This window comes from Periplaneta americana, chromosome 11, assembly GCF_040183065.1.
Source record: "Periplaneta americana isolate PAMFEO1 chromosome 11, P.americana_PAMFEO1_priV1, whole genome shotgun sequence".
Lineage (NCBI taxonomy): Eukaryota > Metazoa > Arthropoda > Insecta > Blattodea > Blattidae > Periplaneta > Periplaneta americana.
Window position 1 is genome coordinate 13053151 of NC_091127.1, and position 26573 is coordinate 13079723.

General features: G+C 36.5%; 1 protein-coding gene across 4 annotated transcripts in view; it reads left to right on the forward strand.

The window, feature by feature from the left end:
* The window catches only part of cib (thymosin beta cib), a 152722-nt gene that overhangs the window by 5962 nt on the left and 120187 nt on the right, over nt 1-26573 (forward strand). The window contains exon 1 of one of the 4 annotated variants that reach the window (XM_069839008.1): nt 1863-1887. The exons of the other annotated variants lie outside the window; for them this stretch is intronic. The gene's annotated coding sequence lies outside the window, so the exon portion shown is untranslated. Of the gene's footprint in view, nt 1-1862; nt 1888-26573 lie in introns of those variants that run through there. 4 annotated transcript variants of the gene reach the window in all.

A 26573-nucleotide genomic window follows, 5' to 3' on the forward strand; every position in this document is an offset into this window, starting at 1 on the left:
GATTATTAAATTTACAAACGCAAACGATCATTCATCAGTTGAGCTATATGTATAATAGAAAACAAGTAAGTTAATTAAATTTAAGATCTACGATACAGGGCTTTATTTCGAAACAGTTCTATTTAAAAGCGTCGGTTTACGTAACTAGTTAGCAGGAAGTATTTTATAATAATTCCTTCGTGGTAAAAAAATGTGAGATATGATTCACAAGAAATCAATCACATAAGTGCCAGAGGTGCTTATCTTCTGGATTAAAACACGATAGCACGGTCTTCGAATTCCCCCATTACCGTGTTTCCCGCGCGTTTAATTCTTGGAGTTAAGTAGGTAATATTGACATAGTGATCATTTTAGTGTGAATCTCGAAGAAACTGCGAAGGCTAATGCACGTACGGTACTTCATTTTTTCTTTGATGGGAGACTTGTACTGGAAAGATAAATTTATTTGGTTATTTAACGACGTATTAACTACTATATTATTTAGTAGGCTATCGATGGAATTTCTGTTTGCGGGATGAGACAGATGATTAGCTATGGGATCACCTGAATTTTTATATTTTGTTTTTTGTCAAGCTATGCCAAACCAAATGAAATCACATTAATTTATTACGACAGTGGATTGGAAGTGATTCCATCTTTACCACCGAGGGAAAAGTTATGTTATTTAAAATTGACTGTAAAGCCTGGTTCAGACGGTCAGTGTTTCTGTGATGGATTCCAAGGTGACTGCGCGGATGGGTAGCCTGCGTGCTCGCTTGCCGGAAGTAATGCGCTCTGGTGGCTCCTTGGATGGCTAGCTTGCTGGATTTCGAGGGTAGTTCCTTGCTATTTTTTCGTGATGGTTTGCAGGCTGGAAGCCAAAGATGATCATGTAATATCACCACTGAAATCATGTTGCCATGTTCGTTGTTTTCCAACTAAACCTGTTTTTTTCTATATTCTCTAGTTTCCAAGAAACAACAATTAATAAGCTGTTTTGCACTTACGGCTTAATTACTTTATTACGACATTTACTACTGTTAATGTAGGACTTTAGTTGTTTTCCACTCACGGTTTAGTTTCTTTTTGACTACGAGTGTTGGCACCAGACGAAACAGCAGATGATTTTCCAATTTGAACTGTGAAAAGAGCCAGCTCCGTGTGAACAACTACCATCACCGTAGCCAACACGGGAGCCAGCAAGTGAGCACGCAGGGCAGCCATCAGCGCAGCCACCTTGGAATCCATCACAGAAAGTAACACCGTCTGAACCGGGCTTAAGAGTACATTTTTAACAATCGGGCAATTTTTGCGGCCTCTTTGACAGTTTGGGCAAAAAAGATAAAAAAAAAAAAAACGTATTCCACCTATTCCAATAACCTAAAATGGACTTACGAAAAACCTAAAAATCCGGTCCCTAGTCATAAGCAATAAAGTAATGATCTAGATTTCTACACGGCTTCAGAACTGCACCGTCTTGGCAGTCGTATACATTGTACACAATGACTGATGGACAGTGTTTCTTCAACATACACTCTTTTTATATACAGCAATGTTGAACTGTATATATTTTCAGCCGACCTAAGAATAGTCGTAATTGCCCTAACAATGCAGCTTTCTGGATAATGCGGTAGTGGGCCAAATAAAATATACAAGATTGTGTCTGTATTGACGTTGCGTTGGCGTGATATCGGTGCATTAACGAATGTCTGATTCAAGTACGTGGATGCAGCTTTTATCTGCTTCAAGTGGTGGCTCGTCAGATAAGACCTGTGCTGGAGTGAGGACGTTGACTTAGTACTTGGAACAGTATCGCAGCGACAGTGAAGAGTCTCGTTTCCAAGACATCCTGTTCTTCGACCGGTGCAGTTGGGATTTGTCAGTAACGAGTCGAGGAATTCGTATGATGTAAGATCACGCCTTTTTATTTCATTTTATTTTTTACACTTTCTCTTTGTGCATAGTATAAAAGGAAGTGTTCCGGTGCTGCAGAAATATTTAGAGTTTTTTAAGGATTTTTTTTTAGCATTTCTTATACCAAAAGAATGATTTTTGGTGTGTCATCTGTCTGTACATCAATTTCTCCCGAACAGCAATTGGACAGATTTTGTTTGTATTCCTTATTAACAAGTACATTCAACCGGAAATGCTGCACATAAAGTAGGATCATTTTTACTAACAAATTTGGCAATTTTATTTGAAAATTTATGGGGCTTAGAGACATTGGCCATGTATTGTGGGTCCCATCACCACGACATGGCGCGTCCTCAGGTTGCGGATCGAGGAGAGGGCCTCCAGATATGGAGGGTAGCTGTGAATATATTGAATAAGCAGTCGTGGACAGCCGATGAGGGGTGTTCCTCCAGCTTGGGGGTTGGGCGAAGGGCTAACAACCCATCACCGTAAAAAATAGCTTGTTACGAATCCTTAAAATAAGCCTCGGAATGAGACTGATTTCTCTGGCACGACCACAGCAAAGGAATAAGGTTTTGAGATTTGGTACTTGGAATGTTACAAGTCTATACAGAACAGGAGGGGTAACATTAGTAGCAAAAGAACTAGCTAGATATAGAATAGACTTTGTGGAAGTACAGGAGGTTAGGTTAGATGGGAACGGCATAACACAAATAGGAGATTATTTGTTGTATTATGGGGAAGGAAACGATAATCACCAATTAGGAACAGGATTATTTATTCATAAAAGAATAAAATCAGCAGTAAAAAAGGACGAATTTATCAGTGATAGGTTATCGTATCTAGTACGTTTGAGATGGGCAGGGCATGTAGCACGTATGGGCGAATCCAGAAATGCATGTAGAGTGTTAGTTGGGAGGCCGGAGGGAAAAAGACCTTTAGGGAGGCCGAGACGTAGATGGGAAGATGATATTAAAATGGATTTGAGGGAGATGGGATATGATGATACAGAATGGGTTAATCTAGCTCAGGATAGGGACCGATGGCGGGCTTACGTGAGGGCGGCAATGAACCTCCGGGTTCCTTAAAAGCCAGTAAGTAAGTAAGTAGAGACATTGGAGTAGAGTTTCATGGTCTCTGGATTAAAATAAGATGTGGCTCACACGACGCTCCGACCGCTTTTTTACCCCGGAAGAGTCCCGGTATTCAATTTGACAGACTGATTGGGCCCCGGAGCTATTCCTGGAAGTTTTGACGAGAAAAATTTCGGAGTCACCTGGGATTGGAGATCTACCCGGGCGCCTTCGGATAGATGGGAATTCACATAATAATTATGTTATTATTCGAAAATTTCCTCAGATAAACTATAGAGCGTAATTGTGCAGAAGTGGCAAAAAAAAAATGGACCGACCCTTGTAGCTGATTTCAGAGCCTTGTTCACTCCAGAGCATGATAGACTGGTAACTAAGACTTTCGTGGTTCGAATCCTGCCAGGGAAGGAAACTTTTTTTTTCTCCTTTATTCAAATTTATTCCCAATATTTTTCGATTGCTAGTAAAATTCATGTTCCGGGAATAATAAGTTAATTAAGTAGTAAAATATCGCTGCAATCGAAAAGTATTGGGAATAAATTAGAATAAGGAACAAAAAAAAGTTTCCTTCCCAGGCAGGATTCGAACCACGAAACTCTTAGTCACCAGTCTGTCGTGCTCTGGAGTAAACAAGGCGCTGAAATCAGCTACAAAGGTTGGTCCGGTTTTTGCCACTACTATACATATCGAGGGCATCACACCAGAAGGGCGTATCCACAAATTTTACGTGGCTGAAATATTTTAATGAAATCTACGTACGTATGAAAACTTGAAGTACAATGGACATGAGAAAGAATCAAAGATTTTGCCTGGTTATGTAGACAAAGATAGGAAAAATAATTATATATTTAAATGGCTCTAATTTAAACTTAGTTTTGTTGATACACACTTCTGGCAGATGCCCTCGATATCCGTGGTGCTACAGACCTTAAGGTCTACATCGACTCTTAGGATAAAAATTCACATTTTTCCCTTAATGCCTTTCAAACTTTGGTGACTTAATTATTTGGAACTAAATTAAGCAATTTATATAACCTAGACTTGAAAATCGAATTTGAGGGCCCAAGGAAACTTAAAAAAAAAAATTAATAAAATCTTGGACCGACCTAACTCCATTAGAAATTGACCTAGGGCAGGGGTCGTCAGCACAGAGCACGCTGGGGCTTGCATCTCTTCCCCGCGGAAAACGCAGTGCGTATGCTATCTCTCCCTGCTGCATGACGATGTACATGGGATGGCACCGCGTACCCTTTGCACATTTCAGCGAGTGCTGACGACCGGTGACCTAGGGTAAAACTTTTTTCGCCAAAATGAACCTCTACATATGGAGAATTTTGCGTACTAAAATTACTTATTTATCTTGAACCATTCAAAAGATATGTCACATTACATAAGCACTTTAGAAAAAAAAAAATGATATTTTTGGGAAAAAAAATTATAATAGATTTAAAATAAAAATTTTAATTTACAACATAGCCACATATTTAAACTTTAATTTGGCATCTCAATGAAGTCTTTTGTCTAATTGGAAGTCTACTTTCTGTCCTTCGGAAAGATAATAAATGTCGGAAAACGTGAAATGGGAGAAAAAAAGACACTGAAGATGTGTAAGGTATAGAGGTTATAGTGCACTTATATTAGAACTGTACAAATAATTATGAAATCATTGAGATAATGGGTATAAGTTATATATTTTTGAAAACTGGAAGAAACGAGCTTCCAGATAAAGCAAAGATATTATTTACCAATATTCTGAAAAAAAAAAAATCTGACATTTCTAGAGTCGATGTATACTTATGGGCCTGCTGGCCTCACAAGATGTCGAAGAAATTAATAGGAGTAGAATCATTGGTAACACAGTAATTACATTAATTGTTACCAAGAAGTTATGCCGTCCTTGACGCCTATTTTGTTAATTAATAGGGTGTGCTGCCAAATTGTTTTTATAATTTTTTATTTTCATTTTTATAGTTTCTGATCATTATCACTATCATCTCACCATATTAATTCTTATGTTGTTGTCGCAAACGCTCCAGCTCTATCGGTCTCCGGGTTTGTATTATTATACTGTATATCTCTCTTTCTTTTCTGTGCCTCTTGTTTATTTTTAGTAAGCTGCATACTATGTAAAATGTACACGTAAAGTCATAAGTTTCGCTTATCGTCACTCCGGGAATATTGTTCGAGAAACAATGCTGTATACTTACCCAAAGTTACAAGATAACAAAAATGGTTCCGAAATTGTTCTCTACGTAATCGCCTTGGAAAACTGTCTACAGCTGCAAATATTACAAAGTGAAGGAACAACTCCATTCTTTGCTGGGAATGTTGTGATTGTCTCAGCATGTGTCGTGTGGGGGATTTAAAGTATTTTAAAACAAAGAGAAAAAAAACGCAGTTTAATATTAAAAGACCCTCTCTACTGCTCCATGCAGGCGTGGAAGACATAACTGTTCATTGTGTCGGTGTATTGTCACTGTAATGGAAAAGCCGTCAAGCCGGCAGATGAACAGCTTCTCGCGTGAGGAAGCCACGGAGCTGTGCTGCTCTGAATGCAGCAGCTAATGGAGCATTGCATGGCTTTCTTTATGCTTCAGTCATCGCATTGGCACGCGATTTCTGTAGCGTTTCACCAGCAAATACTGGAACTTTTATGACACATTACTGGGAAAAGGTCCTTCCGTGCCACAGTTGACTGATATCGTCTTTTCTAAAGGAACACAGTTTGATTCTTGAAAAATTAGTACATTTATGGTGTTGGCATGAGTCAAGTTTTTTCAGTTCTGCGGTTGATCCTTCAATGTTTATTCCAGTTTTTTCATTATCCTCAAATTATGTCGAATTGTGGATAATGTTCGCAATTTGAAGGTATCTATGTAGGCTATCCACATACTCTAAATCCTTTCAAAGGGGCTCCAGGTTTAAGTAATACAAATCTGAAGGGATTATTTCAGTTATTTTTATTTTCATATTTGGCTGGTTGGCTAGTTTAATTATTCATAATTGAAAGAATTTCTATTATATTGTTTAACCCTCGAAGTTACTGTTATCTCCCAGGGAATGTAAGAGAGTTGGAGACGGGCCTTTCTGACCTTGTTTACAATCCTTAGTATAACTTGAAAAGTAGCCTAAATTTTAAAATAGATCTAGGAGCCGATACACTTTGAAATCTCTGATTTTTATTATTTTATTTCAGATAGGAGTTAATGTTGTAAGACTTAGTATCCATTCAATATCTCTACAACCCTTCACATTGGCACGCGATTTCTGTAGTGTTTCACCATCAAATACTGGAACTTTTGTGACACATTACTTGGAAAAGGTCCTTCCGTGCTACAGTTGGCTGATATCGTCTTTTCTAAAGGAACACAGTTTGATTCCTGAAAAATTAGTGCATTTATGGTGTTTGTATGAGTCAAGTTTTTTCAGTTCTGCGGTTGATCCTTCAATGTTTATTCCAGTTTTTTCATTATCCTCAAATTATGTCGAATTGTGGATAATGTTCGCAATTTGAAGGTATCTATGTAGGCTATCCACATACTCTAAGTCCTTTCAAAGGGGCTCCAGGTTTAAGTAACACAAATCTGAAGGGATTATTTCAGTTATTTTTATTTTCATATTTGGCTGGTTGGCTAGTTTAATTATCAATAATTGAAGAGAGAGAGAGAGAAAAATAACTCGTCCGGCCTTAATTAAGGATGACCAAGAGGATCCGAAAATTAATAATAAATAAATATATTTCATTAAATATGAATATTGTTATAAAATAAAATGTAATAATTAAGCACCATTGAGTATCAATTATAAAATAAAATCTTAGAAGATGACTATGAAATTATACTTATAAATATAAGATTTTATTTAAAATTAGCATATCTTTAATTAAGGCCTTCTGAGTGGTATAAATGAAACTGTATAATCTGCAGGGAATCTTTAAGAATTTGCGAGATGATTTTTTGAATTTCAAAAGTTGATATTATTTTGTTTAACCCTCGAAGTTACTGTTATCTCCCGCGGAATGTTAGAGAGTTGGAGATGGTCCTTTCTGATCTTGTTTACTATCCTGATTTTGATTATTTTATTTCAGATGGGAATTAATGTAAGACTTAGTATCCATTCAATATCTCTACAATCCTTGTTGGTATTGGCCGTCTTCGGAAGAAGTTTTCGTAACCTAACATTAGGCATACAGACGACGTGACTCCTGTGACGTGAGGTCAGCACCACGCTGGGCCTCCGTCTAATTGTCTAACATAGGACATCATATCTGAAGTGCCTGGGAAAAGTGACATAAGTCAGTTTCCACAAACCTTTTTTGATAATTTATTGACAACTTACACTGGTTTATGTCGATTTGATTTTCTTCTGTATTAATTATTGTAATGGGAGAAATACTTATGTCTCTTTTCCCAAGCGAGCAGATGTTCCGTAAGTTGTCAATAAATTATCAAAAAAGGTTTCTGGAAACTGACTTGTGTCACTTTTCCCAGGCACTGCAGATATTAACAGCGGACAGACATCCATACTCCCGGTTTGATTCGAACCCTCGATCGTAGCCTTCTCGCATTATCTGAGCTGCGTGCCTTAACCGATGCAGCATGACATGGTACAGCCGTACAGCTAAACCAAAATGCTAAAACTGAGAAGGTTGCCAAAATTGACAGTGGAAGCTGGAGGGCTGTTGTCTCTTTACTTAATGTGCCTGCTTTCTTCCACTTTTGCCAGATAATTGCGATAGTAAGAGCTTACATTCTGAAATTGTAATTCAGAGGTCCCAAATTCTAGACACGTCTAGTTTGCCCCTTGTTTTCTTTCCATATTCTACATTTAGAATTACTGCTGTGATTTACTTCTGGACGTGTATTTCGTATGTTACAAAAAAGAGGAACAAAAGTCTCTGAATGTTGTGTAATTTGATTGTACTATACTTAATCATAAATCTGTGACATTAAGATTCGAAACACGCCAACAAACGCAAATGAAATTCTATAAAACTATAGTATTGCTGTCATCGCTATGTAGAAGTGAGATGTGGATTAGTGTCCTGGAATGTTCGAACATGAAGGCAAACAAGACTTTATAAACTTCGTCTCATTTCATACGAAAAACTAGTCACTACATTTGTGCTAAATCCTTACGGTCTTACTAATAAAAACTCTATATACAGACGTTTAACTGTCTTATACTTATACAATGAGTAGCTCGTTTATAAGTCGTGTGTAAATTCCTTACTAATAATCACTACATACGTCGTGTATAACAGTATAACTGTTACACAGCTACGTCATAGTTTCGTCATTACTTCGTTACGAAAGGTAATAGAATATCTGAGGTTCTCTACTGGATCCGGTAGAGCGCTCTAGTGTGACGTGTTAAATATCGATAGTACAACTGGCTCTAACCGATTACCACACTACATTTTGGTCAAAGAGTACAAGCTACAGCAATATTATTCTAATAATTCTATGATCTTTGGTTTGTTCTTCTGTGGTTACAAGGTAAACATTATCATAAAATGACAGTCGATACGAACAGCTGTTAAAGGGGCGGCCATTTTTTTCCCTACATACAACGCTTAAACAAGGGGCTTCGTGTATATAACTACTGCAAAGCAATTCCCATTGTATAGTTACAGGCTGTTTATACGTCCATAGCTTATTCACGGTTTATTAGTAATGTTTTCTGTCTCAACTCTGCATAAGTCTCGTATAAAAACTATACACGGTTTATTAGTAAGACTGTTAAGCGTTTAAAATATAAAGAGGTAGAAGTGGAGGACAGGGAATTTTTTAAAACAATATGGAACAAACACGACAGCCCACCTCCTGCAGAGCGAAAATAGGCGAATGTCTAACTTCCCCATAATCGACAAACTTGAACCGAACATAGCTTCTGTAATGCACGGCACTAATGTGGACTCTTAAAAGCCTTTGATACTATATCAGAATGCAAACTACAGAAATGAAATAGACTTATTCGAGATCAAACTATACCACATTAGATACGAAAGTATATACAGGAATTAATAATAGATCCCTTATACAAAAGGCTAATGAAAATACGGGAAAAATGGTGGGAACATGTGGAAAGGATGCCAAAAGAAATAATCCGTAAGCAGTTTAATTTTTAAGATCCCAAAGACATAGAGATCGAGGAAGACCCAGAAGAAATGGAATTAGTGAAGTAGAAACAGGCTTCAGCGGTAGACTAACACGTGAATCGATTATGAAGCAGCTTGTTTGAACCCAAAGGCATGTCCTCGCCTTGTTAGCTTCAGATAACGCATATTAACACAAGATAGCTGTAATCCTAAGGAAGTAATATGTATTCCTCTTTTGGAAACACCCAGTCGTAGTTCTTAGTTAACTCAGTTACGATATTCCAACCAAGAAACCACATTCGATTCCAGGAGAATCGGCTGTGATGCAAAGTTTTCTCAGTGTTTTTAGATTTTTTCTTTACTTTCGTTCAACAATAAAATTTCTCTACTGTCGTATCGATGTATCGTGTTGCAATAACATATAAATATTGAAAGTAAACGTAAATAAATAAAATATAAATCCTTTTGATGGAAATTAAAAATTCTAGATTTGTAACTGCAAATAATTTCGTCTCCTGGTTGGTAGATTCATAAATCGAAATTACAAATTATAATTTATTAAAACTTAAATTACGAATTACATAATACACACGATATTCTCAACACACAACTCAATTTCAAACACACACACTCTTTGACTACACTACGAACGCACCCACACAGGAAACAAGAGGCGCCAAGACCAACAACGACCAGTTCCGAAGATGACCGAAAATAGGTCGAAACATGTTAACAAGATACGTTAAAATTTAACACAAGAAAGTTCTTATCATACACACCCCAACGATATTCTCAACACACAACTCAATTACAAAACACATACACTCTTTGACTGTACACTACGAACGTACCCACACAGGAAACATGAGGCGCCAAGACCAACGACGATCAGTTCCGAAGATGACCGAAAATAGGTCGAAACATGTTAACAAGGTACGTTAATAATATTTAATACAAGAAAGTTCTTATCATACACACCCCAACGATATTCTCCACACACAACTCAATTTCAAAACACATACACTCTTTGACTGTAGACTACGAACGCACCCACACAGGAAACAAGAGGGCCAAGACCAACAACGACCAGTTCCGAAGATGACCGAAAATAGGTCGGAACATGTTAACAAGATAAGTTAAAATTTAACACAAGAAAGTTCTTATCATACACACCCCAACGATATTCTCAACACACAACTCAATTTCAAAACACATACACTCTTTGACCCTACACTACGAACGCACCCACACAGGAAACATGAGGCGCCAAGACCAACAACGACCAGTTCCGAAGACAAGTCCAAACATGTTAACAAGGTACGTTAATAATATTTAACACAAGAAAGTTCTTATCATACATATTCCGAAGTGATACAGTGTTAAAAGTTGTGTAATCAAGATGTAAAATATATAGTTTGCACCCAAAAGGGTAAATGCTCATTCTTCGTTCTAAATTTGGTTGAATCGTGATTTGAACTTCGCAACTATAAAGCGACCACCCTTTCTCTTCGCACTAGTCGGTCTGATTGGCGCAGTAGGTATAGCGCTGGCCTCCTATGCCCGAGGTTGCGGGTTCTATCCCGTGCCAGGTCAATGGCATTTAAGTGTGCTCAAATGCGACAGGCTCATGTCAGTAGATTTACTGGCATGTAAAAGAACTCCTGTGGTACAAAATTCCGGCATACCGGCGACGCTGATATAACCTCGGCAGTTGCGGGCGTCGTTAAATTAAACATAAATTTTTCTCTCCACACTCGTTGTGGCAGGCAGTGACTATACCTAGGTAGGACTCGGGAGTGTTTTTCAAGATAAGCGCCCGTAATTCATAACCTGAAGTATCCTCGGATCTCGAGCTCTAGCTAGCTCAGAAATGACTGTGTGGCGTTCTTTTTGCTAATTATTCCGCAGCATTTCGGTAGTAAACAAGCCCTTGCAGACAACGTTAGTTTAAGCTACTTCCAGGCCCTGTGGTTACCATGGTTACGGACGGAAGGAATTTGCAGACTCGCTGCTGGGTGATTTGTATATTCTGTCGTGGGTTTCAGCCTTCTTGAAAACAGAGGAAGTACTGTACTGTGAAATAAATACTCCTTGTAATCACATCAAAGTCATTTAATTTTGTTGTGGCCAACAGTGAAAACAAACCTCATTTACAGTAGTTTAATAGCATCTTCAAAGCAAAACAATTTATTTAGCGTCAGGTTTAATCTAATGAAGCAGCTAAGTGATGTTTACATCATATTCAGTTATATCCGCTGTAGATACAATTCTCAAACATATTCCACATTGAAACTGTTGAAAGTCGGCAGTCTATATTAAGCAAACAAGCACCCGAAATATGTACAAAGAATTACATCGGTGAGGTACAGGAAATGAAAAGTTAAAATGACTGTGGAATAATAATAATAATAATAATAATAATAATAATAATAATAATAGTGTTAGTTGGGAGGCCGAAGGGAAAAAAGACCTTTGTGGAGGCCGAGACGTAGATGGGAGGATAATATTAAAATGTATTTGAGGGAGGTGGGATATGATAGAGATTGGATTAATCTTGCACAGGATAGAGACCGATGGCGGGCTTATGAGGGCGGCAATGAACCTGCGAGTTCCTTAAAAGCCATTTGTAATAATAATAATAATAATAATAATAATAATAATAATAATAATAATAATATTTCGACTAGTTCACTCACCAAATGAGCCAGAGTTGAAACTCCCAAGGTCCTGTGAAATTTGTGGTGGGTGAGTGGTTGTCATCTTATTTACTTATTATTACGCCATTATCGCCACATAATTATGTAATTTTAAAATAATAATTTCTGTAGTTGAAATGAAGTGCCAAAAATAACATCCATTAAGAAACTTCATGTCTCCCTAGCAAAATTAGTTCATCGTATCGGAGCCAACTTGCCTGTTTCAAAATGTCAGATAATAAATTATCCGAACCTGTTTTAAAAGCTCTCTAAGAATCTTTGTGCACTAAAAAAAAGCGTCATTATGTGAAAGACATTGGAACTCGATAATCACATCGAAATACTGAGACAAGATTCATTAAACACATTGCTTTAGATTTTTATTTATTGCTTACAAATTACAAGCAAAAGATACGCCTCCAAAAGTGGAATATAGACAATCCGAAACGAATGAATCCTAAATGTTTTCACCGACTGCACTTTCAAAATCAAATGATTTGTCATCGTCATCAGCAATCCTTCAGTATGAGTGACCGGCCTTATGAATTGATGGTTCGTCAAGATATTTTACTCTGGACTCCTCTTTTCTAACGACACCGAAAAATTTTTCATACAATAAAAGAAACGCGGTTTTGTGATATAAGGATTTGCGTGAAACAGTGAGGACAGTAAATATTTAAGTTGTACGCATATCTTAATGTATTTCATTTTTAAGATAATAAAGTTTGTAACAGAATTTCAGGGTTTGGGTAACACTGTTGTTTCTCCATTAGAGATTTTATTTAAACTGTCTGTACACGTAATAAATTGTACGAGTGCAAGGTACATTGTGTACGATAACCTTTGAGACACAATGAGTTAATACATTTAAAATAAAGTACTTGTAGACAGCAACTGTTTTTAATAACTAACTGCATTATTAGACTCCAGACCTAGGCTATACTGCAATCCTGAAGGAATTTTCATTAAAACACTCGTGCTACAACATATTCATAGAATGTTATTGGAAGTTTCTATCGGTATTAAAATAGCCCATGTTTAAGATAAGAAACGGAAGGAAGTATGACAATGTCAGTGTTGCACATCGAGACGAGGAAGTATGGAGACCATAAAATAAAAACCGATATTGACTAAAGTAAAAATGTCTGTAATTTGACTAATGTTATATGAAATAATGATAGTTACTATTACATAACTAAACACGAAATATTTCTCATTTATATTGGAAGATTTGTACGCTGCAATCTGAAATCAAGTTGTATTAATAAACTGGAAACATTTTGTTTGAATTCTGTGCATAAAAATTAACCAAATAAAAACTGCTACATTTTCAGAGGTAAAAAAATCATGTTCCTTTGTGTTACGAAGTTAATTTTAATGTTTTTATAACACTGAACAACAAATTTTTACTTTTTGTCTTGCTCCGAATTAAAAATAGGTGAATATTACTAATATGTGTGCCCTAAATCTGAATTTAAAATCAAAATTGGTCCATCACGTATAATTTTCCTGGGAAACTGAATTGAATATTTTATGACTGAACTTGTTTGTTTTTAATTTTTCACTGCTACTGATAAAATTACAACACACTAAGGATTCAATATTCCTCATAATACTTGAAAAATGTGTACTGGATACAAAAATGATGTTACATAGTTTAAAACACAACAAGAATAAAAATATTTAATGCGTATCATGAGAAAAATCTCGTAATTTGAACTTAAATTTAAAATAATTTTCTGGATGGCTTCTGTTTATAACTAGACCCGGGACTGTATTTTACAAGGAACCAACAATAGTCTGCAAGCATGCTGGATGATGATCTTCCTTTATATCACCTTTCAATTTCAGATATTTCTTGATGAAATCTTTCACCATGCTCGTCGCTTACCACTTCAAAGTTAGGAGGAAATAAATCCAAATGAGAATGTAAAAAGTGTATTTTGAGAGGCATATTACACTCCATTTTGTCATATGCACTTAGCATGATTTCCACAACAAGTTCTGTGTAGTTCTCTACCGTCAAATTTCCAAGGAAATTCGAGCAAAAGTCGTTGAAAGCTCGGCATGCTATTCTTTCTGTAACGGAAAGTTTTTCCTCAAAGGATCAGCCATAACTTTGTGAATTTGTGGACCGATGAAAATGCCCTCTTTTAATTTGCCTTCACTCAAACTGGTAAACTTTTCTTTTAAATATTGAAAACCACACCCTTGTTTGTTCATTGCATAGACCTCACTTTGAACTATTATATTTACTTAATAGAAGGGACCAATATCAGTTTATTTAAAGTATAAAATAACATGCCAACAACAATAAGAAATCGGAAATAAGTCATAAACTCATAAATACATTAGCTTTTGTTTTGGTTTATACCCCCAACCCACGCCAGATGTTCCCTGGGGGAGCGCTTATCGAAAAGTTAAATAATAGTATATCTTAAAAACCTTACGTGATACGAAGAAAAGAGATGCATTTTCGAATTCAGTGCACATCATTCAAAAAGTTCAAGGACATCGTTCAAAATTTAAATATACAGAATAAAGAATATAATTACATACAAACAAGAGAAATAGAAATAAAATAATACAAACAATATGAAAACAGGAGATACAGTAGTATTAACAAAATTTGAGACCGAATGAGCAGCGCTCGTGTCAAACCATAAGGGACACATTGTTTTAAGTCATAGCAAAATTCTTGTTTAGTGTACTCGTAATCTGTGTGTTAAACATAGTGATACAGGATAATGATTTTTTCAAACTATTTGTATGTTTTTGCCCTAAGTAATGTACTATCCACTGAAACGGTTCCGTTCAAATTAAAACGCCTTAGAAGTGGAAACAAAACGGCAATGCGGACACTGAATATGGAAGTGCACAAAACCTTGCCTTATACATAGGAACGAGTTTTATTACCTAATTCTGTCACTGCGCAGACGACGTGGTACAAGTTGCCTTGAAAGAGCAAAGGAATTAAATAGGTACGTTAGCTAAATAAGGTTTGCGTCTGAAACTGAAATAATTATAATAAAAAAAAATTCAAGGCAGTGAGTTGGGTATGCGTATCCTGTATTTAACTTGAAGCCTACGCTCCTCAAATTGAGAGCAAATCTGGAGGTGTCGATTAGATGTCAAAAAAGATAGTCGGTTGTCAAGTTGGTTAATTGGAAAGAAAATCGAATAGAAAATACAGGGTGGGTTAAAAGTCTCTTTCCCCAAACACTTCCTTACATTTAATTACATTCAATTTACATTTGACTACCTATTTCTTTACAGATTTTGTTAAAAAAAATGAAGGCCCCTGTTTCTCGATACACACAACGTTTAGACACTGATTTACAGATGACAAAACATAACTGACGATTTTCATCTATTTTCACGAATGACTGTTTGATCATCTGTCACAACGGATGCAAATCCTGCGGTTTTTGAGCAAAAACATTTTTCAGGATATCCCACAACAAAAATCATATGGCGTCAGGTCACGTGATCTGAGTGGTCATTCTGTTGTGCCATGACGGCCAAGCCATTCAAGAAGTCCCTCACTCCTACACCAAAATGAAATCGCGCTCCATCCTGTTGCCATATCAACTGCATATCGGCAAAACGAGGGCTGTTTAAAAGACATGACATCGGAAAAACAGTTGACGAACATGGTTGCCAACCCATTACTTATTACACCAGCTATTCGTTTGTTCAAGTTATGTCATTTGTATATGTGTACAAGTATGAAACCTAAGAATGAATATTGGGGAAAGCGACTTTTGACCCACCTGATACTTGAACAGTTGCATAACATCAGGGAGATTTAGAGATTCTTCACAATTCTATATTCTCTTCTACAAAAATATGAAGGTAAATCGGTAGGTGTATTATGGGAAAGAAATGGGTTCGATCCAGGACGGAGGCATAGATTTTTCTTCTCGCAATGAAATAAGTTCTGAGTTCATTTTCTGGAGTTACAGTCGTTAGGGCATAATGTAGACAACACACTGCTATCTTTATGAAAATTTAGGGTATATGTCCTATAAATTTCACTCTTTTTTTTAATAAAGATACGCCTGTAATTGATCCTAAACTCGCTCAGTCATATAGGCCATTTTTATGATTTATACATACAGTAGAACTTGGTTCTATAACGACATCCAAGGGACCTTAAAAATTATGTTATAAACGAGTGTCTTAGTAACCAAGATTCATATTATCAATCTAGTGAGGTGGAAAATGAAAAATAACAAACTTAATTAGACTTATTTTAGATTTATGTATTGACTTTTAAGCCTACCATGAACATAATAAAATACACGCAGGCCTACAATTATAAATACAGTATTCTGTATTAAAACAGTTTGTTCACTACTCACCAAACTACTTTACGTAGGAGTGAAGTAATCAGTCATTTTACTCTGTTGTCTCGTACTTGCCCAATGCACACTTTCTAAATTACGTTCTATGTTCATAATTTCAGTTGCAATTTCACTGCTCCCTTCCCTAGCTTCATAGAACATGTTCATAATTCTAGTGACTTCTAAAGCGTCACTCACTTCTTTCAGTGGCCATACTGCGTTAAAATGCGTGCACTTAGTGAAAACTTCCTGTCGAAACTGACCTAATACCGCATGAATTCGGGCAGGTTACAATGGGGGTGGGGAATCCGCCTGCATTCCAGAGGTCTATGACAGAAGGAGACTGTAAAGAATTTGTCAGGGCCAAATTTCAACAAAATATTTCTTTAAATATTTTGGTTCTTAGAAAATCTTATTCCAAACCGAGGTTGAAAATGACGTTATATGCGAGGTAGACGCATATACGTTTGTCGTATTAAGCAAGCTAGAAAAGCATATGTCTTATGGGGAATTAGTTGGGACCACAGAATATTTGACGTTATAGGCGAGGTGTCGCACAAAACGAGGTCGCTATAACCAAGTTCTACTGTATGTATTATTTTTTTTAGACTTCTATTATTAGTCTGATTATTTTAAGCTTATTTTCTTCCAAAGACCCTCAATCCTTGGCTAAAAGTTTGTGTTACAGTGCATGTCACTTGAAAACTCGCTCAGTCCGTAGATCGGTGGATAAAAAAAACTAGCCCAGTCCTTTTATAAAAATGGACTGAACGCGTTTTGGGCTCACACCCCTCAATTCAAGTACACTGACCGCAAAGCCAGATGAACCAGGTCTCATTCCCGGTAGAGAAGCAAAAATGAATCTACCTTTAGAGGAATTCAGCGTTCTCTGTTGCCTTCAGAGTTGGCCTTGTGCCATGCTTCCTGCAAGGTCAGGGATATGGTGCTTGTGAACTTCAGTGTTAGTTCAAAATCCTCTGGAGTGATGAAGACGTCACAAAAAGAAAAGTTGTCTTGTATGTCAATTGTTTGACATGTTCTAGCTCTCCTGGAAACCTTCTGCTGTTCCTTTCTTAGGAATATTTCTAATGGCGAGTTCTTTAACACAAAACTGTACTTACAGTTAGCAAGTATTGTGCTGTGTCTTGTTTTAAGTGATGAAATTAAGTTTCGTTTGGATCTTCTGTTTGTGTATTCTTCTATTTATTTTAAAGAAACTTGATATATTGATGTCATCAGAATCAATTAGTTTATTGTAGAACGCAATATAAAAATATTGTATCAACTGGAATGCAAGACAATTGTCATCCTCATCACCACGTTAGATGATTGGTCTGTTACGTTCTCGATCCATCTTTTTGTCGGTCGACCAATAATTGAACTTCCGTCTCTTGGATGGTAACGCAGCAGTCGTTTTGTCGTTTTCTCATGATTCATTCTGTTAACATGGTTTATCAATTTCTTTCCTATGTATTCATATGTAGTTCATAACTCATATTCTATATTTAGTTCTTTCATTATTGCATATTTCTTTCGTAATCCCATTTAATTATAATTTGCACTGAGCTTCAATAAAAATAATTTTCGTTATTAGAAATGTTTCATGCTTTCCCCTAATAGTCCAGAGTTCACATTGATAAGAGAGAAATGGCCTAGCGAGAGTTTTGTGTAACTTCAGTCTTGTCTCTTGGACTTCTTAGAGTTAAATGATTGACTTTATAATGCCTGAATTGTTCAGAAATTTAGTAATTTTCTTACTCAGGTCAGGTTAATCATCAATAATAAGGCATAGCCACGGCAATTAAAACAGTTGATTCTTTCTAATACTAAATTAAGATCTATCTTACTTTTCCGCAAAATGAAAGATTTTTGTTTTAAACTGAAATTTTCGTGTTGCAGTGTGGAAAGATGAACAAACAATCTTCTGGATTTGCCAATACTCGTAAAATTTTATCTTCAGTATACAAAATTGTATCTAACATAAAATTATCCTGTAAAATGTATACTGCCGAGAGATTAGGCTATAATCTCCAGTTTTTAATGCGAGAATTCATAGCTAGTATAAAATGTAGTGGAGACTGCGATATCATTTTCGAACTCCGGTATTAATTGACTTTCAAACTAATTTATTTTTTACTTTTTCTGAAATTTGTTTTTTTCATGTACATTGAAGCTATTTCGTATTGTGGCACTCTATCATTTTTAAGAATTTCAAACAATTTGTTCTGTTGACTATGTTGAAAGCATTTCTGTAGCCCACAAAATTCTCTCTTGCTTTTAGATTAACATTTTGAAAATAAAAAATACATCTGTACCTGAGTAGCCTTTAAGAAAAATAGTGTAGTAGTTAGTGGAATTATAAAATATAATTTAAGACAGTAATTCAATGGTCACATTGGATCATATAAAGACAATTGAATACCTAACGTTCTAAATATGATAGGTGCCAATTTTTCAAATTTCATTTTATTCAATCTAAGAGAAACATCCATATGAAGGAATTGGAAGCAAAGGGGTATAAGTGCACTTAAATTATTTTTGAGAAAATGTGGTTGAAGGTACTTAGGATTTCGTAAATTCCGTGAATTTTTTATTTCAATTTTAATATGTGATATGGTTAAAAGATGTATCTCTTTGCCACTAAAATTTTAAAGCTTGGTCTAGATGCACTTAACTCATGTTCTTAGAAATGTCGCATGTACCCCTTTGCTTCTGACCCCCTCATATGAGAATATCATACTAAATTGTCTTTGTCGTAGCTCAACTGTAAGTGACTCATTCGTGCGCCAAAAGGCGGCGTTGTAGGTATCACAACATGCATTTCGCAGAGTGTTTTTCATCAATATCTCAAAGTTTTTTGTGGCACTTAGCACATTTAGAATATTAGGCCCCTCATTATTTCAATTTTAATATGTGATATGGTTAAAAGATGTATCTCTTTGCCACTAAAATTTTAAAGCTTGGTCTAGATGCACTTAACTCATGTTCTTAGAAATGTCGTATGTACCCCTTTGCTTCTGACCCCCTCATATGAGAATATCATACTAAATTGTCTTTGTCGTAGCTCAACTGTAAGTGACTCATTCGTGCGCCAAAAGGCGGCGTTGTAGGTATCTCAACATGCATTTCGCAGTGTGTTTTTCATCAATATCTCAAAGTTTTTTGTGGCACTTAGCACATTTAGAATATTAGGCCCCTCATTGTTGAAAAGTAGAAGAGTGTGAGCAGAATCATGTACATCTGCAGTAAGCTGAAATGGCGCAATTAGGAAAGAGTGATAAACTCTGGAGTATGCCCGCCCAATCTTAACGCTGACATTAAGCCTCAGATCAAGTTCGTATACTCGTAATACTTAGCGATGTAGCTGCTTTGAAATATTACCTTTCGTAAGGGGTTTTTGACAGGATTTACACTCCGATGTCGACATGGAAAAACACTTACACCGTCATGTTTACTTTGAAAGCTGTCTCACAAACTTCTCAGCCACCCTCAACCTTCCCTCGTCGGATTGTCGCTTACTAAACACGCGGCCTTGACCATTCTTACCGTCTGGAGTGAAGGTGACGTGTCTTGTGTCATAGTTCAGGAGACCTTCCACGATTCTATGGCTTTCATTGCGTGCGTGTGAAATATTTTGTGTACCATTGTCAGTGTTAATCTTGCCGTGCTCTACTTTGCATATAGTCATAGATACGCCTTTTATTCTTCAACCAGCTCTTCTCTGCGCCCCACATTCTCATTCTCATCCTTACACATTCCCATATCCTCATTCTTCTCCTGGTCTTATTTACCTCCTTCTCATTTTCTCCATCCTCAGTCATACTTCTTCACATTCTTGTTCTCATCTTTGTCTCCCTCCCTTTTCTAATTCTAATCCCCTTACTTTTCCACATTCTCATCCCCTTACTTTTCCACATTCTCATCCCCTTACTTTTCCACATTCTCATCCCCTTACCTTCCACATTCTCATCTCCTTATCTTTCCACATTCTCATCCCCTTTTCCACATTCTCATATCCTTACTTTTCCACAGTCTCATCCCCCTACTCTCCCACATTCTCATTCTCTCGAGTTTTAAAATTCTATTCACATTCTCGTATTTTTTCAAATTCTCATTCTCGTACTTTTTTCAAATTCTCATTCTCGTACTTTTTTCAAATTCTCATTCTCGTACTTTTTTCAAATTCTCATTCTCGTACTTTTTTCAAATTCTCATTCTCGTACTTTTTCAAATTCTCATACTCATTCTCATACTTTTCGAATTCTCATTCTTATGTGCTACTTTTTCAAGTCCTCATTCTATCCCTTTTAACATTCTATTCACATTCTCGTACTTTTTCAAATTCTCATTTTTATTCTCGTACTTTTTCAAATTCTCATACTCATTCTCTTTTTCAAATTCTATTCTCATTCTCGTACTTTTCAAATTCTCATACTCATTCTCTTTTTCAAATTCTATTCTCATTCTCGTACTTTTTCAAATTCTCATTCTCGTACCTTTTCAAATTCTCATTCTCGTACCTTTTCAAATTCTCATACTCATTCTCGTACTTTTTCGAATTCTCATACTCATTCTCGTACTTTTTAAAATTCTCATTCTCGTACTTTTTCAAATTCTCATTCTCATTCTCGTACTTTTTCAAATTCTCATACTCATTCTCGTACTTTTTCAAATTCTCATTCTCGTACTTTCTCGAATTCTCATTCTCGTACTTTCTCGAATTCTCATTCTCGTACTTTCTCGAATTCTCATTCTCGTACTTTTTCAAATTCTCATTATCGTACTTTTCAAACTCTTATTCTCATTCTCGTACTTTCCCAAATTCTCATTCTCTCACGTTTTAAAATTCTATTCACATTCTCGTACTTTTTCAAATTCTCATTCTCATACTTTTTCGAATTCTCATGCTCAGTCATAATCATACTTCTCCACATTCACGTTCTCCTCCTCTTCTTCTTTATCTGATTCTCGTCCTACTTTACCACATTGTCATTCTCCACCTTGTGCCCTTTAGCTCTTATCGTATTTTTCCAAATTCTGTTCCTCATCGTCGTACTTTTCCAAATTCTCATTCTCATCGTCGTAATTTTTACAAATTCTCAATCTCATGTACTTTTTCATATTCTCTTCTTCTTCGTCTCCTTTATCTCATCCTCCTATATTTTCACATTCTCATTCTCGTCTAGTAGTCTCCTTTACCTCATTCTTATTCTCCACATCGTCCCCTTTACCTCATTCTTATTCTCCACATCGTCCCCTTTACCTCATTCTTATTCTCCACATCGTCCCCTTTACCTCATTCTTATTCTTCACATTGTCCCCTTTACCTCATTCTTATTCTCCACATCGTCCCCTTTACCTCATCCCCTTTACCTCATTCTTATTCTCCACATCGTTCCCTTTACCTCATTCTCATCCTCGTACTTTTCCCAATTTTTTATTCTCATCGTATTTTTCCACATTTATATTCTCGTTGTTCCCTTTACCTCAATCTCTTCCTACTTTTCCATATTCTCTCGTCTCATTCTCATCTGCTGAGTATACAATTTCTCGTGAATCGACTCCACAGCCACTGAATTTTCTCATTCGCAATCCTTTAGAATGGCGGCACTCTGAAAGGCTGCAGTTTGAACACTGTATCATTTTGTGTATTGAAGCCGTGTTTATTTATTGCGTGCTGTTGTTGACACATGTCAGGAATGAATGACCTGTGGCTTGATAAAACTGCTGAGTTATCTGCAAACACCACGACTTCGTGCTGTAGGTGAGTTGCGGCCTTCCTCACCCCTTGTTTGTTGACGAGATAAACTCTGTTGTTTGTGCGAGTTGAATGTGCGTGATGTTACACTAACAACTAATTCGGTTCGTGTCAGGGTTGAGTCACAAATTTCGAAGCCACTCTGGAATGCTATTTCCTGGAAGATGACAAAATTATATTTGGCTTGGAGTTGTAAAATGACTCAGTGCTGTTATGACAATGGTCTGTACTTCATATCTACTGAGGCAAGGTTCCCACACAATGTAGACGGCGCCATACCAGTGATAGGGGATCGGTGTTAAATCCTGTGAGGTTTGTGGAGGACAAAGCGGCGTGCTTTATCCATTTATCCATCTCTGCACTTCTCAACGTCGCTCCTTTCACATATAGTTTTATTTTATTGCATCTTAATTAAAAAGGATTGTAATTTATTAAAAAATTGATTTGAAATATACACAATAGGCCTACAACACATATTAAGATGGTCAGAAAATTCCTAGCTAAGAATTCATTGTAAGAATAAACTCGTGTGGACCCAAATTGTTACGTTTAACCCTCAGATACGCTTGGAAGATATCCACTGTTCGCTTGTACGTCCCCCCTGTAAATACAGTTGGCCTAGTTCAGTGGCGCCAACTTTTTAAAACATTGGGTGGGCTCAAACACTTGATCATAATTTCCCAAAAGAATCTCATAAATCCTCCCCTTAATGATACTATTTTTCGTAATATTGATGTGACTACGGATAGTACAGGCCTATACAATATATTGTAGAATGTTAAAAATAACAAAATGGAGATCTAAGAACGATTTTGTAATGTATGTACTTAGTATAAGGTCCAGGGGCAATGTTCCATTTACTTGTAGGCAACATTCTTTTGGATTTTATGTGAATACCAATTTGTTCCTTCATACTAGCACAGTCTACTATATACAGTCACGAAGCTCAATACGTAGTAAATATGCATACATTAGATAGTTGCTCACCACTAGGATCGTTAATATCGCCTCATGCAAAATGCAAAATATTGCCGGCACAGTCTATTGTTTCTAGCACCCTCAAAACTCAAGCTTCGTGACTGTATATAGTAGACTGTGATACTAGTAAGTACAGTGGACTCTCCTAAGTTCGACTGAACAGAATTGAAAGTTCAGTCCAATAAAGGTAGTGGGTGTGGCAGGTGAAATGAATACAAATTCTTATTGGTTATCCATCAACGAATACAGTACTGTACTTGCATTTCCTGCCCGCCCCGAGACTTGTGTATGCGCTTCTAGTACCACAGTGGGTTTCGACAGTTCCGTCTCACAAACGGCACAGTTCTCAAATAGAAAAAGAAGAGTTCATTAATTTAAAATCGGTGATTAAATATGGATGTCCTAATCAATAAAATATTCTGTTTTCCTTTACCAAAAGTATCACTACAAGACACAGAAACAATTCCTTTTCAAATGGAAAACCCATTTCTTAGTGCCCGTATAGGGGCGTGTCTAATTCTCCTACGTAAGTAGTCGAACTATAGGATGTCGAACTTGTTTTCTGTCGAACTTAAGAGCTTCCACTGTACATGCAAAAACAATCTCCTCATTATCTTGTGGGTAGCTGTTCTGAACAATTATTCATTTTTAGTAGGTAATATAACATTACGATTATTATATAATCATTTTAACTTGGGGAGTTGAATTCTAACTATAAATTGATAATACGAAAGTGGACTCACTATTACGTAGCACGGAGTAATGTAAATGTGATTCTTCCTATAAATTCGTCACAAAGATCTTCTAAACCTAACTTTTCAACACTATCCTTATGTGATACTAGGAGAGATGAATGAAGTGCACACGAACAATGCATCCTTACTTATTATTGAAATGTTACTTATTGTAATTCACTGATTTCAATAAGCAACCATCACGTATCATGTTCTTCTTTAGTCAACTGTCCGAAGACAGGTTTGTGCCTCATAAGTGACACCAGTAAGGTACCTCTCATGAGGTAACTAAGCCAGGAAGGAATGAAAAAGGAAATAATAATAATAATAATAATAATAATAATAATAATAATAATAATAATAATAATAACTTGCTTTTAAGGAACCCGGAGGTTCATTGCCGCCCTCACATAAGCCCGCCATTGGTCCCTATCCTGAGCAAGATTAATCCAATCTCTGTCATCATATCCCACCTCCCTCAAATCCATTTTAATATCTTCCCATCTACGTCTAGGCCTTCCTAAAGGTCTTTTTCCCTCCGGCCTCCCAACTAACACTCTATATGCATTTCTGGATTCGCCCATACGTGCTACATGCCCTGCCCATCTCAAACGTCTGGATTTAATGTTCCTAATTATGTCAGATGAAGAATACAATGCGTGCAGTTCTGTGTTGTGTAACTTTCTCCATTCTCCTGTAACTTCATCCCTTTTAGCCCCAAATATTATCCTAAGCACCTTATTCTCAAACACCCTTAACCTATGTTCCTCTCTCAAAGTGAAAGTCCAAGTTTCACAACCATACAGAACAACCGGTAATATAACTGTTTTATAAATTCTAACTTTCAGATTTTTTGACAGCAGACTGGATGATACAAGCTTCTCAACCGAATAACAACAGGCATTTCCCATATTTATTCTGTGTTTAATTTCGTCCCGAGTGTCATTTATATTTGTTACTGTTGCTCCAAGATATTTGAATTTTTCCACCTCTTCAAAAGATAAATTTCCAATTTTTATATTTCCATTTCGTACAATATTCTGATAACGAGACATAATCATATACTTTGTCTTTTCGGGATTTACCTCCAAACCTATCTCTTTACTTCCTTCCAGTAAAATTCCCGGACAGCCGATGAGGGGTGATCCTCCAGCTTGGGGGTTGTGCGAAGGGCTAACAGCCCATCACCGTAAAAAAAAAACGACTTGTTACGAATCCTTCAAATAAGAGTATGCCATTAGGAAAGTCCTGGATAACAGAGAGGGTTTGGAATTGAACGGGTTACATCAGCTTCTTGTCTATGCGGATGACGTGAATATGTTAGGAGAAAATAATAACAATAATAATAATAATAATAATAATAATAATAATAATAAATTAATAAGACGACAAATTATTGGGTGAGCTCAGACCCCACGGGCCCATATAAGTTGGCGCCACTGCAGTAGGTAACTCTGTACCAACGAATTCTATTTTACCCAGACCGTAAATTGACTCGACCGCCAAAACATTTGCATATGCCTTTTTCTGAAGAGAACGTGATTATTTTTACAGAGAAATTGCAGATTTTCTTGTTCTATTTTGTATAATACGGCAGATGGCAAACTTGTTTGAGGCCACCAGCTGGCATGAGGCCATCATGCTATTGGTTTGCTCTCACAGTCACGTTTGCAGGAGGCGACAACATTGTTGTTCAGCAGTCCGTAATGAGTAGATCTGCGTAAATTTTATGACATTAACACACGGCTCGCTTCTCTTCGTTCTAACCAAAATATTGGTTGGAAAGCTGATCAGTTCTCCCCCCCCCCCCTCAAAAAAATCTTGTACGGCGTGTCCTGACCAATGAATATGTAAACATAGATGATGTCAATCATCGTTTTAGAACGAACTGTAGACCATGAAAACGTAAATATTTGGACAAACAATTGGTACTGTAGTGTCATTTACGTACGTAAATTATTAGTGTATTTTACTACGAGAAGCTCTTTCTAAAAAATGAATTTGGACAAAGCGACTTTCAAGCATTAAATGGTGCTTTCCACTTTCTAACATTTATATTGAATTTTAAATTATCAGTAATTCAATAATAATTCAAGGGTGTTTGAGAATAAGGTTCTTAGGAAAATATTTGGGGCTAAGAGGGATGAAGTTACAGGAGAATGGAGAAAGTTACCCAACGCAGATCTGCACGCATTGTATTCTTCACCTGACGTAATTAGGAGCATTAAATCCAGACGTTTGAGATGGGCAGGGCATGTAGCACGTATAGGCAAATCCAGAAATGCGTATAAAGTGTTGGGAGGCCGGAGGGAAAAAGACCTTTGGGGAGGCCGAGACGTGGATGGGAGGAAAATATAAAAATGGATTTGAGGGAGATGAGATATGGTGATAGAGACTGGGTTAATCTTGCACAGGATAGGGACCGATGGCGGGCTTATGTGAGAGCGGCAATGAACCCGCGGGTTCCTTAAAAGCCACTTGTAAGTAAGTAATAGACATTACAGTAATAGGCTTCGTCACACATAGTTTGAAAAAACACAAATATAATTGAAACAGTAAAATTTAATTAAAATAACGAAAACACGAATTATTTTGAAACCATAAAAATTAATGAAAACGCTTCACACTTAATGTATTAATTGTAACAATATGTAAATAAATTTATTTATTAAAAACAATTTCATGCGAATTTATGTTAAACTCTCCAACGGAGTATAAAGGATTAATTAATAGTCGGTTATAAAGTTGATACTTAATGAACAAAATTTTAACAAAGCTTGCAATAGACTGATGTGTGATAATTCTCAACTATTATTTTGTAGTTTTGAGAGTAATCTATGTTAGGGAATAGAGGCATTGAGGTCACGTGAGATGCTGAAGAGAAGAGGAGAGGAGGGAGAGGAAGAAATAGATATAGAGAAAAGAAGGAAGAAAAATAAATAAAATTATTAAAATTGCCGTTACTATAAAAAGAATT